This window comes from Hordeum vulgare, chromosome 7H (assembly GCF_904849725.1).
Source record: "Hordeum vulgare subsp. vulgare chromosome 7H, MorexV3_pseudomolecules_assembly, whole genome shotgun sequence".
Classification (NCBI taxonomy): domain Eukaryota; kingdom Viridiplantae; phylum Streptophyta; class Magnoliopsida; order Poales; family Poaceae; genus Hordeum; species Hordeum vulgare.
The window spans coordinates 156,468,320-156,480,292 of record NC_058524.1 but is presented as its reverse complement, the minus strand read 5'-3'; positions in this window follow the sequence as shown (position 1 = coordinate 156,480,292).

Sequence of the window (11,973 nt, the reverse complement as noted above, 5' to 3'; positions counted from 1 at the left end):
CTCAGTAAGGGCATTTCTAACACATCCCTTATCCGGCGTTAGAAAAGTAAGAAGTCCGTTTTATTTTCCTAATGCGCAATCCTCAATCCGTCATAAGAGAGTAAAAATTATATTCAGGCGCCAACCTTCTTCCTTAATATACTCAGTCGCTTTGGCTCTAAGTAAAAGTCGTGCCTCTCCCTTGCATCGCCGCCCCTCCCACCCCTCACCCCTGCATGTTCGCCGGAGCGCCTCCCGGCGATCGGCCGCCGGCCCCGCCGTTACGTTGTTGCCTTCCTTGGCCCTGCCGCCCTTCTACCCCACATCGAGCCCGTTTGGCCCCCGTCGTCGTCGCTGGAATCAAGGTGAAACGTTGCGACCGTCGCCATAGCCGATTCGCCGGCTTGCTTCGAAACTTCTTCATTTTCTGTCGGCCGCCACATGTTATCTTCCTTGCACACTGCCGCAGGTCCTTCGCATATGCGTCGTCGCCCACCGGTTTGGTCTAAACGACATCGGTCGGCCGGTGCAGCACCCCCGCACCGCAATTGTTCGACGAATTGCCTAGGTGAGTTTTTTTGTTCATTTCTTTTTGAACCGGGTCATTTGGACTAAACCTAACCATTTGGATTATAGATGAAGAGATTGAAGGAGATTGTCTTGAAGGACTCATCATCATCCGAAGAGGAAGAAGACGATGATGACATTGAAACCGTTTTAAGCATGATTTTCAATGATGATGTTCGGCGGACTAGGAGAGGATCACAGTTTTGCCGCATACACATTAACCGTGATAGAGCGGAGGACCATGCCAAGATCATGAGAGACTACTTTGATTCAAGGCCAACCTATCTGGAGAAGTTCTTTCGCCGACGCTCTCGGATGCACACAAGTTTTTTTTCTGACCGTTGCAAAAGCCGTTGAGAGAGATGATGACTGGTTCAAGCTTCGAAGGAATGCATGTGGAGAGATAAGTGCAAGCCCTCTAATGAAGCCCATCGCGACTATTCAAATCTTGGCATATGGGTGTTCGGTCGATGCAATTGATGACTACGTCCGCATTCGTGAAGACACAATTTTGGAGGTTGTTTGAAGGTTCACTAAAGCAACGATCGCGGTCTTTGGCCCGGTGTACTTGAGAGCACCAACCGAGGAAGGCACTCAAAGGTTGATGACTAAGAGTGAAGCAAGCGGATTCTCAGGGATGCTTGGATCACTTGACTATGTGCACTGGACATGGAAGAATTGTCATGTAGGATGAAAGGGTCAATATAAAGGGCACTGCAACGATCCAATCATCATTTCTGAGGCACTTGCATCGAAGAATATTTAGGTATAACATCCATTCTTTGCTTTGCTTGGTTCTTACAATGACTTGAATGTGCATCCGCCGATGTTGAGGGTCTGTGATTTGGCCATCACGGGTGTAGATGCTTCTCATGTCCAAAATGTGGCACTATCCTCGCGGCGCCAGGGCCTCGATAAGGATAAAAGCGCATTTCGGGTCGCTTCGCAAGAATGGATATCGTCACAATGCATGTAAAAAGAGATGAGTATATGGAATTAACTTACAGTCGTCACAAGCTACTACATGAATATCTCAATACAACAATGCATAACAATAATCTTACAAAAGAGCAGGATCCGACTATGGATGAAAACAAAAAAAAATACAACATCCACTCTGCTATCCCAAGCTGCCGACCTGGAACCCATTGTATGATTGTCAAGGAAGAAGAAGAACCTCAAATAGAACAAGCATCGCTCTCACGTCAAAGCATCACATTACTTGTACCTGCATCTATTGTTGTACTAATCTGTGAGCATCACATGACCAGATGGGTTTTTGCACAATTTTTCTATAAGCATTACATGATCTCTCAGAATTTTTGTGGATTTTTTAAATAATTGTTTAAATTAGTTCTAGTGCAACAAGAGCATTCTAGAGTTTGGAAATATTAATAAAAGAACTGTTTTGAGACTAAACAATTCATGAAAATGATTCCTACTCATATTTTAAAAGATAAACTAGTAATCGGACACGTGCAACCCACGTGTAACAATATGATTAAGGACCGAATTCCATCAACCGGATGTTGTTCCACTCGATAGGATTCAAAATCAACAATTGTCATAGATTCAACAGTTTCAAGGATTAAAATATTATTATATACAAACAATCTTAGAACAAAAATAATATACTTTTAAAAGTGCCAAGATACTTTTAAATTTTGATACACTCAGCCTACACGATTGTTGTTCTATACTGGTACCAGTTTATCAGGATAACAATAAGATCATGTAGAACAATACAGAGTTGACGAAGACCCTACCTAAGATTGGGCTGTTTTTTTAATGAAAAATAATAATCACAACCGAATTTACATTTCAACTTGCATTAGCATTCCAGTATGAGACTGCAAAAGATAACATAAAAGGGTACAGTTCTCTTTGCCCAATTGTGTCACTTAATTAGCTACCTAAAGAGAAACTCATATTATCATATACTTCCACTGCAAGTCTGCGTATAGGTATTGTAGCTCTGGTTTTTTAGAACAAAGATCGTTAGAGAGTGATCAAACAACAAGACTACATTCAGTTTGTAAGAGCTCCATTTGCCAAAAAGAAGAAGAGATCTCCCGAGCTTCTAACCAAATTAGCACAACTATTAGCAGATTTGTTTTGTTCCCTGCCCACACCACCCAGCTTGGTGAGACCTGAAGTGATTCACAGTGTCCCTGATGTCACTTATAACAGGGAATAAGCTTGACTGATTCGTAGTACCAGGATTCAGTGCATTAAGCAGCGTCAGACAATCCACTTCTACAATAGTTTTAGCGTTGAGAAACTGAACCAGCTCCTTTAGACCCTGCAGCAAGGCTAATCCCTCTACTTCCTCCACACTGTAGCTCTGTTTTTCTTGCTAGTATTACTGATTGAGAAAATCATCATTTCCTATGAAAAATATATATGAATAAAATAAATAAAAAGAAGTTGTAATACAAAAAATTGATACTCGACTAAATCTCCAGTGAACATATATATATCATCAATTACAGTTTGTGGTTACCCATTTCGATTCCTCTAACCAAACAACCCATCTCATTATATGCCTTATAGTCTCCAAATAAACATTACTATTCCAAAATTACATAGCAGGGAGAATGAGAGAGAGAGAGAGAGAGAGCTGACACACATACAAAGGTTGCAGGCATTTAGTTCTTTTGAATTAGGAGCACCCAGCTATGACAAGACATAGCCAAAAACTAATTGTTCCCAGATTTTTCATGCGTGAATGATGTACAAAAGATGCATTAACAGCAAGGCCTTGAGTAAATATAGACTTGCTAACAACTTGTTCTGATCCACTAACAACAAGTCTAAAGTTTTCAGTAAATAGTAAATTGAACATGAACAAGTCTAAATCAAGTCTAAAGCATTCTAACTTTCACATGAACATGTTCTGAAAGCAGGTCTAAATGTACTGAAGATTTAACTGAAATCCAATGCAAATTAGTGAAAAAAATCAGTGCAAATCATATACTCTGGAAAAAATAGTGAACAAAATTCAGTAGAAGTGCTGCTATAGAACTGTTGCCCCTTGTGATGTCTTGGAAATTTATTCAGAAGTTTGCAATGTTGTACTCTGATTAGTTGAGTTGCGAGAAAATGATGCATAGTCCATGAGTAAATGTCAAGATCCAAGATACTTGCATGCATGCCTTCTTGGTTGTAGTTTCTTTTCCTTTCTTTAGTTTGTTCCCATTGTAAATAAAGAGAGCATAATTGTAATAAAAGAATATGTAATTATCTGACTGAATCTAAAAATAGGTAGTTAGGCAAAAAATAATAGGTAGTTTACTTAAATGATTCAGATTACTGAATTAATTGCCCGGTGTATATGGATTGAAAAATAAATTCAGTTTACTGATTTTGGAGTAAACTGAATTTTATGTGCATAGCAGCCTTTATTTGCCAACTGAATTATGCACCAAGGGGCAAGGAGTATCATATGCTGGCATGGCATAGAGGGCTGAGGTGAGGTTTGGCCGCATCGAACCAGGAGGAAGGTTCAGTGGCTTGTCCTTTTCGTACCAGCTTTTGGATCCATGTGGGGGGCTCGTTGGGGTTTCACACTCTCGACTCTGAGACCAACATCACGTGACATCAGAGAAAATTCAGTTGAGCATTTTTTTTATATCAGGGGTGATTTAATCACACGCATAAATCATCTAAAATAAAAAATAATAAGCGTTGATCAGGGGTTGTGCTTGCCATATATTTAAAAATCTGGAAATATCATCAGACAGACACACTCCATGATAATGAAACTGAGCTTGGCAATGTAGGAGCGGATTAAAGCAGAGTCGGATATGACCAAATAAAGCAAGCAATTAATAGTACTAAAGTTTATATTATGTGTGTGTATCATCAAAGTCTTGATCAAGAATATGGGAGGAAGTCACAAAGAACTCATACACCGGAAAAGGCATAGCATGGATCTGCATTGTAGCAATTGAATGGAACATATGATACCAATTGATACTAAACATAATTTATAGGGGTTGTGACATTGCTCCACATGTCCTTTGTTAGCAATTGAATAAACATTAGTCATACCTCTATTTATGCCAGCTGTTGAGCTAATTTCCTATGTACTCGAGATACAACTCGATCATATCATAGCAGGATGCTTGGTTCATCTCCTCAATCATACATCCATCTGCATTCCAGGAGAAAATATCCATCCTAGTACCAAGAAATAAAAATCCTTGAATATGCAGGTAAAAGTGATACACAAATGTTAAAAAATATAATCAACGCAACTCAATAGTCATGACTGCAGAAATCCAAAAATCAAACAAATGACGGTTGCTCGCAAGGACAAATCAATGCTGGTCTAAGTAAGAAAGATGGAAGAAAGCATTACCACAAATCATTACCAGTAAAATCAAGACAACTTCAATAACTAAAGCTTTCATGAACCAGGACCGAAGCTACAGAAAGAAGGGATCCATGCTTGTACCATTTTTTGTGGAACTTGCAGTTGAGCAAGCCATCACCATGCTTGTTTCCGAGACGCCTTCCTGGCTGCCTTGCTTAATCTAATTATTGCATTCTTATGCAGCATGCCTCTGCGCTAGCTGACAAACCCCTTGATCGGAATCCGTCGCTCGGTCCCCAACCCGCATTGCAGATGCATTAACTCCTAGGTCTACAAATCAGATCAAGAACCACTTTTCTTTAGGTGGTCAAATTACCTTGGAACCTAGTAATTTTTGATAGAAAACAATCATGTTGCTGACAGTAAACAAATATACATGGCATATAATTCACATATTGAGCAATCCATTTAAAATTGATAGTTTATCCGTCAAGTAAAAAATCAGAGAAAATGATTGCAGCCTCTTTGTGCTATGCTCGCTGCTCATGTAAAGAGGAAACGAGTAGAAAACAAGAACATAAATACAGAGGAGCAGCTTGTGTTTGCTATAAAACAAACATCCACACATGAAAGTTAATCTTTATTTTGCTAAAAACTGTAGTAATCATCAGATCTACTAACAATGCAAGAGAGGAGTGTAAGGAGCAACTATAAACATGCCACTCTTAGTATTTCTGCGAGCTTTAAGGAACTGCCCTTTTTATGCAGGTAATCGTGTACGCTCCCCCCGACATGAAATCTAAAATAATACCAAAAGGGGGAAAAATGATGAAAAAAATTAACATTATCTGCATGATAGCAACTATAAACATTAACCCCATTGTAATCTACCTGTTATAGTATATAAGTTGGGCTGTCTTGTACAGGCACCCATAAAATGCACAACATTCCTGTGATAAACCTTTCTGCGAGGATGGATTGAGCAGTAAGTCTATAACTCTATATGAACATAAGTAATAATTGACAATAACCCAGTCAGGCATTTGAATACTGGCAAAACAAACAGGAGATGGAGCCTGTATATGGAGACTAAAATTCTAGCTAACCTCATAATGTACACTTCCTGCGCAAAATCCCGGTACATATCTGCACCGATGCGCTCATGTCTCACTACTTTAATGTCCACATCATGGATGCAGTATGATCCGCGGTACCTAAGAAACCAAAGAATAAAATGACAATTTTGCTAGGTTTTGCAAGTTTCAACTATTTTCACTAAACAAACAGGAACTTATAGGTCACCGTTTGATCCAGATGCAACCTTGTTCCCAAACTTGAGCAGCTTCAGGTCTATTTCCCAAACATCTGCTCCATCCGATGGTATTTCCACACTGGTAGATGTGGGCCTACTCTCTCCACCTTGCAGACCTTTCAATGAAGGTAATGATGCGCTTGATACTGTACAAGCTTGTGCCTGCCGACAACCCAATTTAGTAGTATTACATAACATATGCTTGTTATTATCTGACAAAACCACAATGCATGTTTGCACAAACATTTCTTTTGCATCATCAAAAGAGAACTCTTAGGAGATTGCATTTTATATTATTCAGGTAAAGTTAGCAAATTTACTGAAACCAAACAATAGAGTGCTTATTATTCAGTTAGATAGAGGTATTAAACTTCACACAAGAAGGGCAGACTGAAGCCTATACCTCAACACTGCAAAATTTCTCCATTATCTTTACTTGTAGTTGTTTGGTACCCTATGAATAGCACTAATAGAGAATATATCACCATAAAAATTGCTGAAATAGTAGTAAAGAAAAGGACACACTCTAATATGCTAGAATCAGTTAGCTAATGCATACCACAAGAGGCAAACCAGTGACAACGAATACATTCACTGAGTAGCCATCGATTGTTGAAAATGAGTGTGCTTCGTGGATGCCAAGACCGAGATCACCAAGAAAACAAGTGAGCTGTAATTGTATGTATAAGTGTCGGTATAAGAATCGAACCAGATACTGAGTAGTGGACCTGGTCTCAATGTACTTTACAGTAAAGTTCAAGTGATTTTAGTACAATGACAAAAGCCTGTAAAAGGTGATTCCAGTAAAAGCCTGTAACGACCCCAGCGCAGCCTCGCCATCGCACCTCGCCGGCGACGCTCCCGGACACACGCCCAGACCTAGAGGCCACCATGGCGGCGCTGCCGCGGGTGCTCCCGAACGAGCTCGTCGAAGAGATCCTCCTCCTCCGCCCGCCCGACGAGCCGGACTACCTCCTCCGCGCCTCGCTCGTCTGCAAGACCTGGAGCGACATTGTCTTCCACAGCGCGTTCTGCCACCGCCTCCACGAGCTACACGGGGAACCACCTGTCCCCGGCTTCCTCCACAACTGGAACGACGAGGTCATCCCCACCACCACCTCATCTTTCTCCCTCGCCGCTCCGCATCGTCAATTCTGGCGAGCCCTCGAGTGCCGCCACGGTCATGCCCTCTTCATCTCCGACCCCGAGGCGAGCAGGGGAGGCGGCGGGCGGGGCGAGCAGGGGGCGGCGGCGAGCGAGGCGAGCGGGGGCGGCGGGGGTCGGGGCGAGCGGGGGCTGCGGTAAGGGCGAGCAGGGGGCGGCGGGCGGGGCGAGCAGGGGGCGGCGGTGGGCGGGGGGAGCAGGGGGCGGCGGTGGGCGGGGGGAGCAGGGGGCGGCGGTGGGCGGGGGGAGGAGGGGGCGGCGGTGGGCGGGGCGAGCAGGGGCGACGGTGGGCGGGGGGAGCAGGGGGCGGCGGTGGGCGGGGCGAGCAGGGGCGGCGGTGGGCGGGGCGAGCATGGGGGAGGCAACGGGCGAGGCTGAGCGGGCGGGCCGAGCCGAAGGGTGCGGGGAGACGGGGTTGAGCGGTTTAGGCCGTGAAGAGAACGTGCGGGAGGAATTCGTCGTGGTGTTAACGAAGGATTTCGTCGTTGACGAAGGATTTCGTTAACGAACATTTTTAACCATTAATTATCTGATTAGACCGTTAAGATGATGAGTTGGACCTTCCTCTTCGTGCTTTTTATAGTAGAGATGATTGTCTGATTAGGCGGCTAAGATGATGAGTTAGATCTTCGTCTTCGTGTTTTTTATAGTAGAGATAAAAGCACTGAGGAAAAATTCAAAACCCACAATATTTTTCCAAAAATATCTAAATGGAGGAAAGAATGTTTGAGAAACAGTAAGAGAGAAAACCTAAAATTAATAATGAAATTAATATAATTCAAATTTTATTTCAAGCAAAATTTTATTTAACAAAAACATGGTTGGGGTGTTACACCGTGGCGCCTTCTCCAACTGCAAGGACGGCACTCTCAGCAGCAATGGGTTGTCCCGGTGTCCTTCGCCACCCGCGAGAGGGCTGGGCTCGCACACTCCAATGCCTCGTTCCCTGCCCGAATGGCGGACGAAGAAGGTGGCCTACTTGCTCGCGCTCTCAGTCCCAATCAACGGCAGGAACGAGTTCAACGGGAATGACGTGGGTGCGGCCATATTCGACGACGGCCTATTCTAGGCGGGCCGGACGTTCATCATGACGATCCTCTTCGACAACGTCCTGCTCGACCAGCCCTTCGTTGGGAACCCAGCTACCTCGTGACCGGCAGCAACGACATCACCATCGATGGGATGGGACGCATGTGGCCGTCTCCAACTCTAGCGCACTCGTGGTCGGCCTCACGATCAACAGGTGTTCCACCATGGACGCGCGACCATGGGTGTACCGCGAGCTGTTCGGCTCGGACGTTAAGGAAGACCGCACAGATCATTAGTTGCATTTTGGGGGGAGAGAGATGATGGCAGCCGTGGATTGAAGATGGACATGACATGTGGACCAGTGTAGTACGTGAGAGTAAAGATTGATCCCAATGACGGTCACCCTTTTTCCTATGCGCCAAACGGGGTTAGGGTCGAGATAGGCCAACGTCAGTGTGTACATGATACATATTTCAGGGATTTGAAGGTTTATTTCAGACTTCGCTCAATTGTCTACCCGTAGGCATAGAGCTGTCTTCTCCTCATCATTTCAAAACACTTTCTTTGGGTAACCACCAGACCCGACCCCGGGTCCCTCCTCGAGGCGACACGTGGGGAATCCCAGATCCCCACCGCCGGCCAACCCTCTTCCCCTCGGCCCCTCACCACCGTCGAGGGCCACTACCGGGCAAAGCCCGGGCAGGGCTGGCTGGCGCCGGGGCCTCTCCTTAGCACGGCTCCATGCTCCATAGCCATCGCACGGTGCTCAGGAGGCGACGATGCTTGGCGGCGTGGTGCTGCGAGGGCGCGGCGGCGGCATGGCGCGGTGGCTGCGGGGCTGTTGTGAGCTCTGTCCTGAGGTATTGCTTGTGGCTGCGACGTCCGGAGGTCTCGGTTCGTCACGATCCCTCCCTGGATCTGGATCTAGCCTGTCAGGACCTGGGCGTGGCTGCCGACGGGCGTGGTGACACCGGGCCTCCAGGATTGTTGGGCACTTCGGTAGTGCTCGCGGTTGTGTTGGGGGCTCGGTGTGGTGGTGCCCAACGACAGAGCACAACGGGAGACGTGGAGATGCAACGGTTTTGGCGGGGACAACAGCGGTGTCGTGAGGTGGGCTGGTGGAGGCGATGCGTACTGGAGGCGGTTGCACAAACTATCGTCTAGGTTGGTGACGGAGCTGCGATGGCTTGGTTAGGATGGTGTTCCAGGCGATCGCATTCCTGATGATCAGCAAGTACCCGGGCCACCACTGGGCTATGTGGCGAGCGGCGGTGGCTTCCCGATGGTGCCGGTGTGGGAGTTGCCCACGGGTAGGTGTTGGATCGTCGAAAGGTTGTTACTTTGGAGCAGATGATAGCCTTCGGTGGCGGTTCTGGCCCTTGGTGTAGGAGTTGGGTGGCTATGGTTCCTCGGCCAGGTTGTAGGTGTTTGGTAGGCGGCGTTTTCCCTTGTTGTGCGGCCTGTCGGCGGTCCTTGGCTATGCAGCTACAATGGCGAGGCGTTGCGGTGGCGGCGATGCGAAGCGTCTTGGATGGTGTTGCCCAATTCCTTCGAGGTGTGGAGATGTGTGATGGTCGGATGAAAGTCTTGCATGCCTCTTGCCGGGCCGGCAGCGATGTTGCCCGTGGGTGTCATCTCCCTCCTTGGAGGAGGAGTCGAGGTGAATTCGACATTTCCTCGCTTGTGTGGAGTTTGTTGTTGTCTTCGGACGAAAGCCTTGATTCAGTCGGATCAACACGATGGCGTCGATCTCGACATCGCTCCTTTGTTGGGAGCATCGTGTTTGGAGACACGACCTCATTCCTCGCCGCTCTCCTTCGTTGTTTGCCGTGGTCCTATTTTGATTTTCGACGGCGCTATGCACGGTCTCGTTGGTGCATCCAAGACGGTGTCTTCCTCGATTCAGAGAAAGTCCTGCCGTTTACCTGCCACCTCCACTTCCTCTTCGGCATTCAGGGTGGATGGTGCGTCAACTAGCGAAGTTCTGTGGGAGAGTGATCATATCATTTACAATTGCTGCGACAACCTCAGCTGGAGCTGAGTCCATCCAGCAGCTAGGGGGAGAAAACTTTACTAACTTAGCTAGTTCATGCGCCACCTGATTACTTTCTCTAACACAATGTTCAAATATAACATGATTGAATTCCGAACCCAAGAAGAAGCAGTCGTGCCGGAGCTGCCGAGGAAGAGTATCCCTTCTTTAGAGACTCCACTATCTCCAAATTATCAGAGTTGACCACGATCTTGCTGCACCCAATAGTTCTTGCAAGGTTCATTCCAAATCTGACCGCCAAAGCTTCTGCCGTGTGCGAATCATAACAGATATATATCCTTTCATTTCCCGCCGCAATGAACTGACCTTTTTGATCCCTGATGATAGCCCCAACCGAGCCTTGGAGAAGATCCTGATCAAATCCTGCATCAACATTTAGTTTAACATATCCCTGCGGCGGCTTATTCCATCCCCCAGTTCGAACTTTTGCTGTGTGAGCACATGCAATACTAAAGTTGGCCGATAGTCCACGTATAGCTAGGGCTATTCGAGACGCTCTTTGGATTTCATCCCCATGATAGACCTTCCGGTGCTCAAACCACAAGTACCAAGCAGCGGTAGCGACTATCTCTCGCAGTTTAGGGCACCCCAATATGATGATTTCTGAAGCGTCCATATGCAATAGCTCAAGAACCACTTCCTCTCCCGAATTGTATTTTGTGCATTTTCTTTTAACAATATCATATAGTCCCAACTGTTTCCAAACTTCTGATGATCTTGGACATTCGAACAGGAAATGGCGGATGCTATCTGGCCCCTTCTTGCACTCTGGGCATTGGACTTTAACCTTCATATGCTTAGATGCTAGGACTGCCCGACAAGGGATAGCAGACTGCAGAACTCGCCATATGAAAATTCTGATTTTAGCTGGGCATTCCAAGCTCCATACCAGCTTCCATTTGTCGATAGGTGATGATGAACCTGTACTGGCCTGTATTAGGGCGCCAAACCGGGAATTCCATTCCGTTTGGTATGCTGATCGAACTGAGAAGACACCATTCTTCGACGGACTCCATGCAATAAAATCATTCATGTCATATACGGGCAAGGGAATTGCTAGGATTCGATGAGCATCCATCGGCCAGAACGTTTGGTTCACAAGCTGGATATCCTAGTCCCCCGTCACCGGATCAATCAAATCAGAAACTTTAGATATCAAGTTTCTCCCTCTGATCGTTAACACTTTTTTGTTCGGTGATTGTGGAATTCATGAGTCCCCCCAGATGTTAACTTTTTGCCCATCACCAATCCTCCAGATATATCCCCTTTTGAGTGTTTCTACCCGTGCCAGAATACTTTGCCATGTATACGATGATCTTGGTTTAAGAGTCGCGGCCAACAGATCATCATTTGGGTAGTAGTTCGCCTTGAGGATGGTCACACATAGCGATTCTGGCGCATCAATAAGACACCATGCCTGTTTTGCTAGGAGAGCAAGGTTGAAGCAGTGGATATCCCTAAAACCCATACCTCCAAACTTCTTTGGGATACACATCTTTCTCCACGAGAACCAATGCATCTTTCTGTTCGTTGCATCATCACTCCACCAAA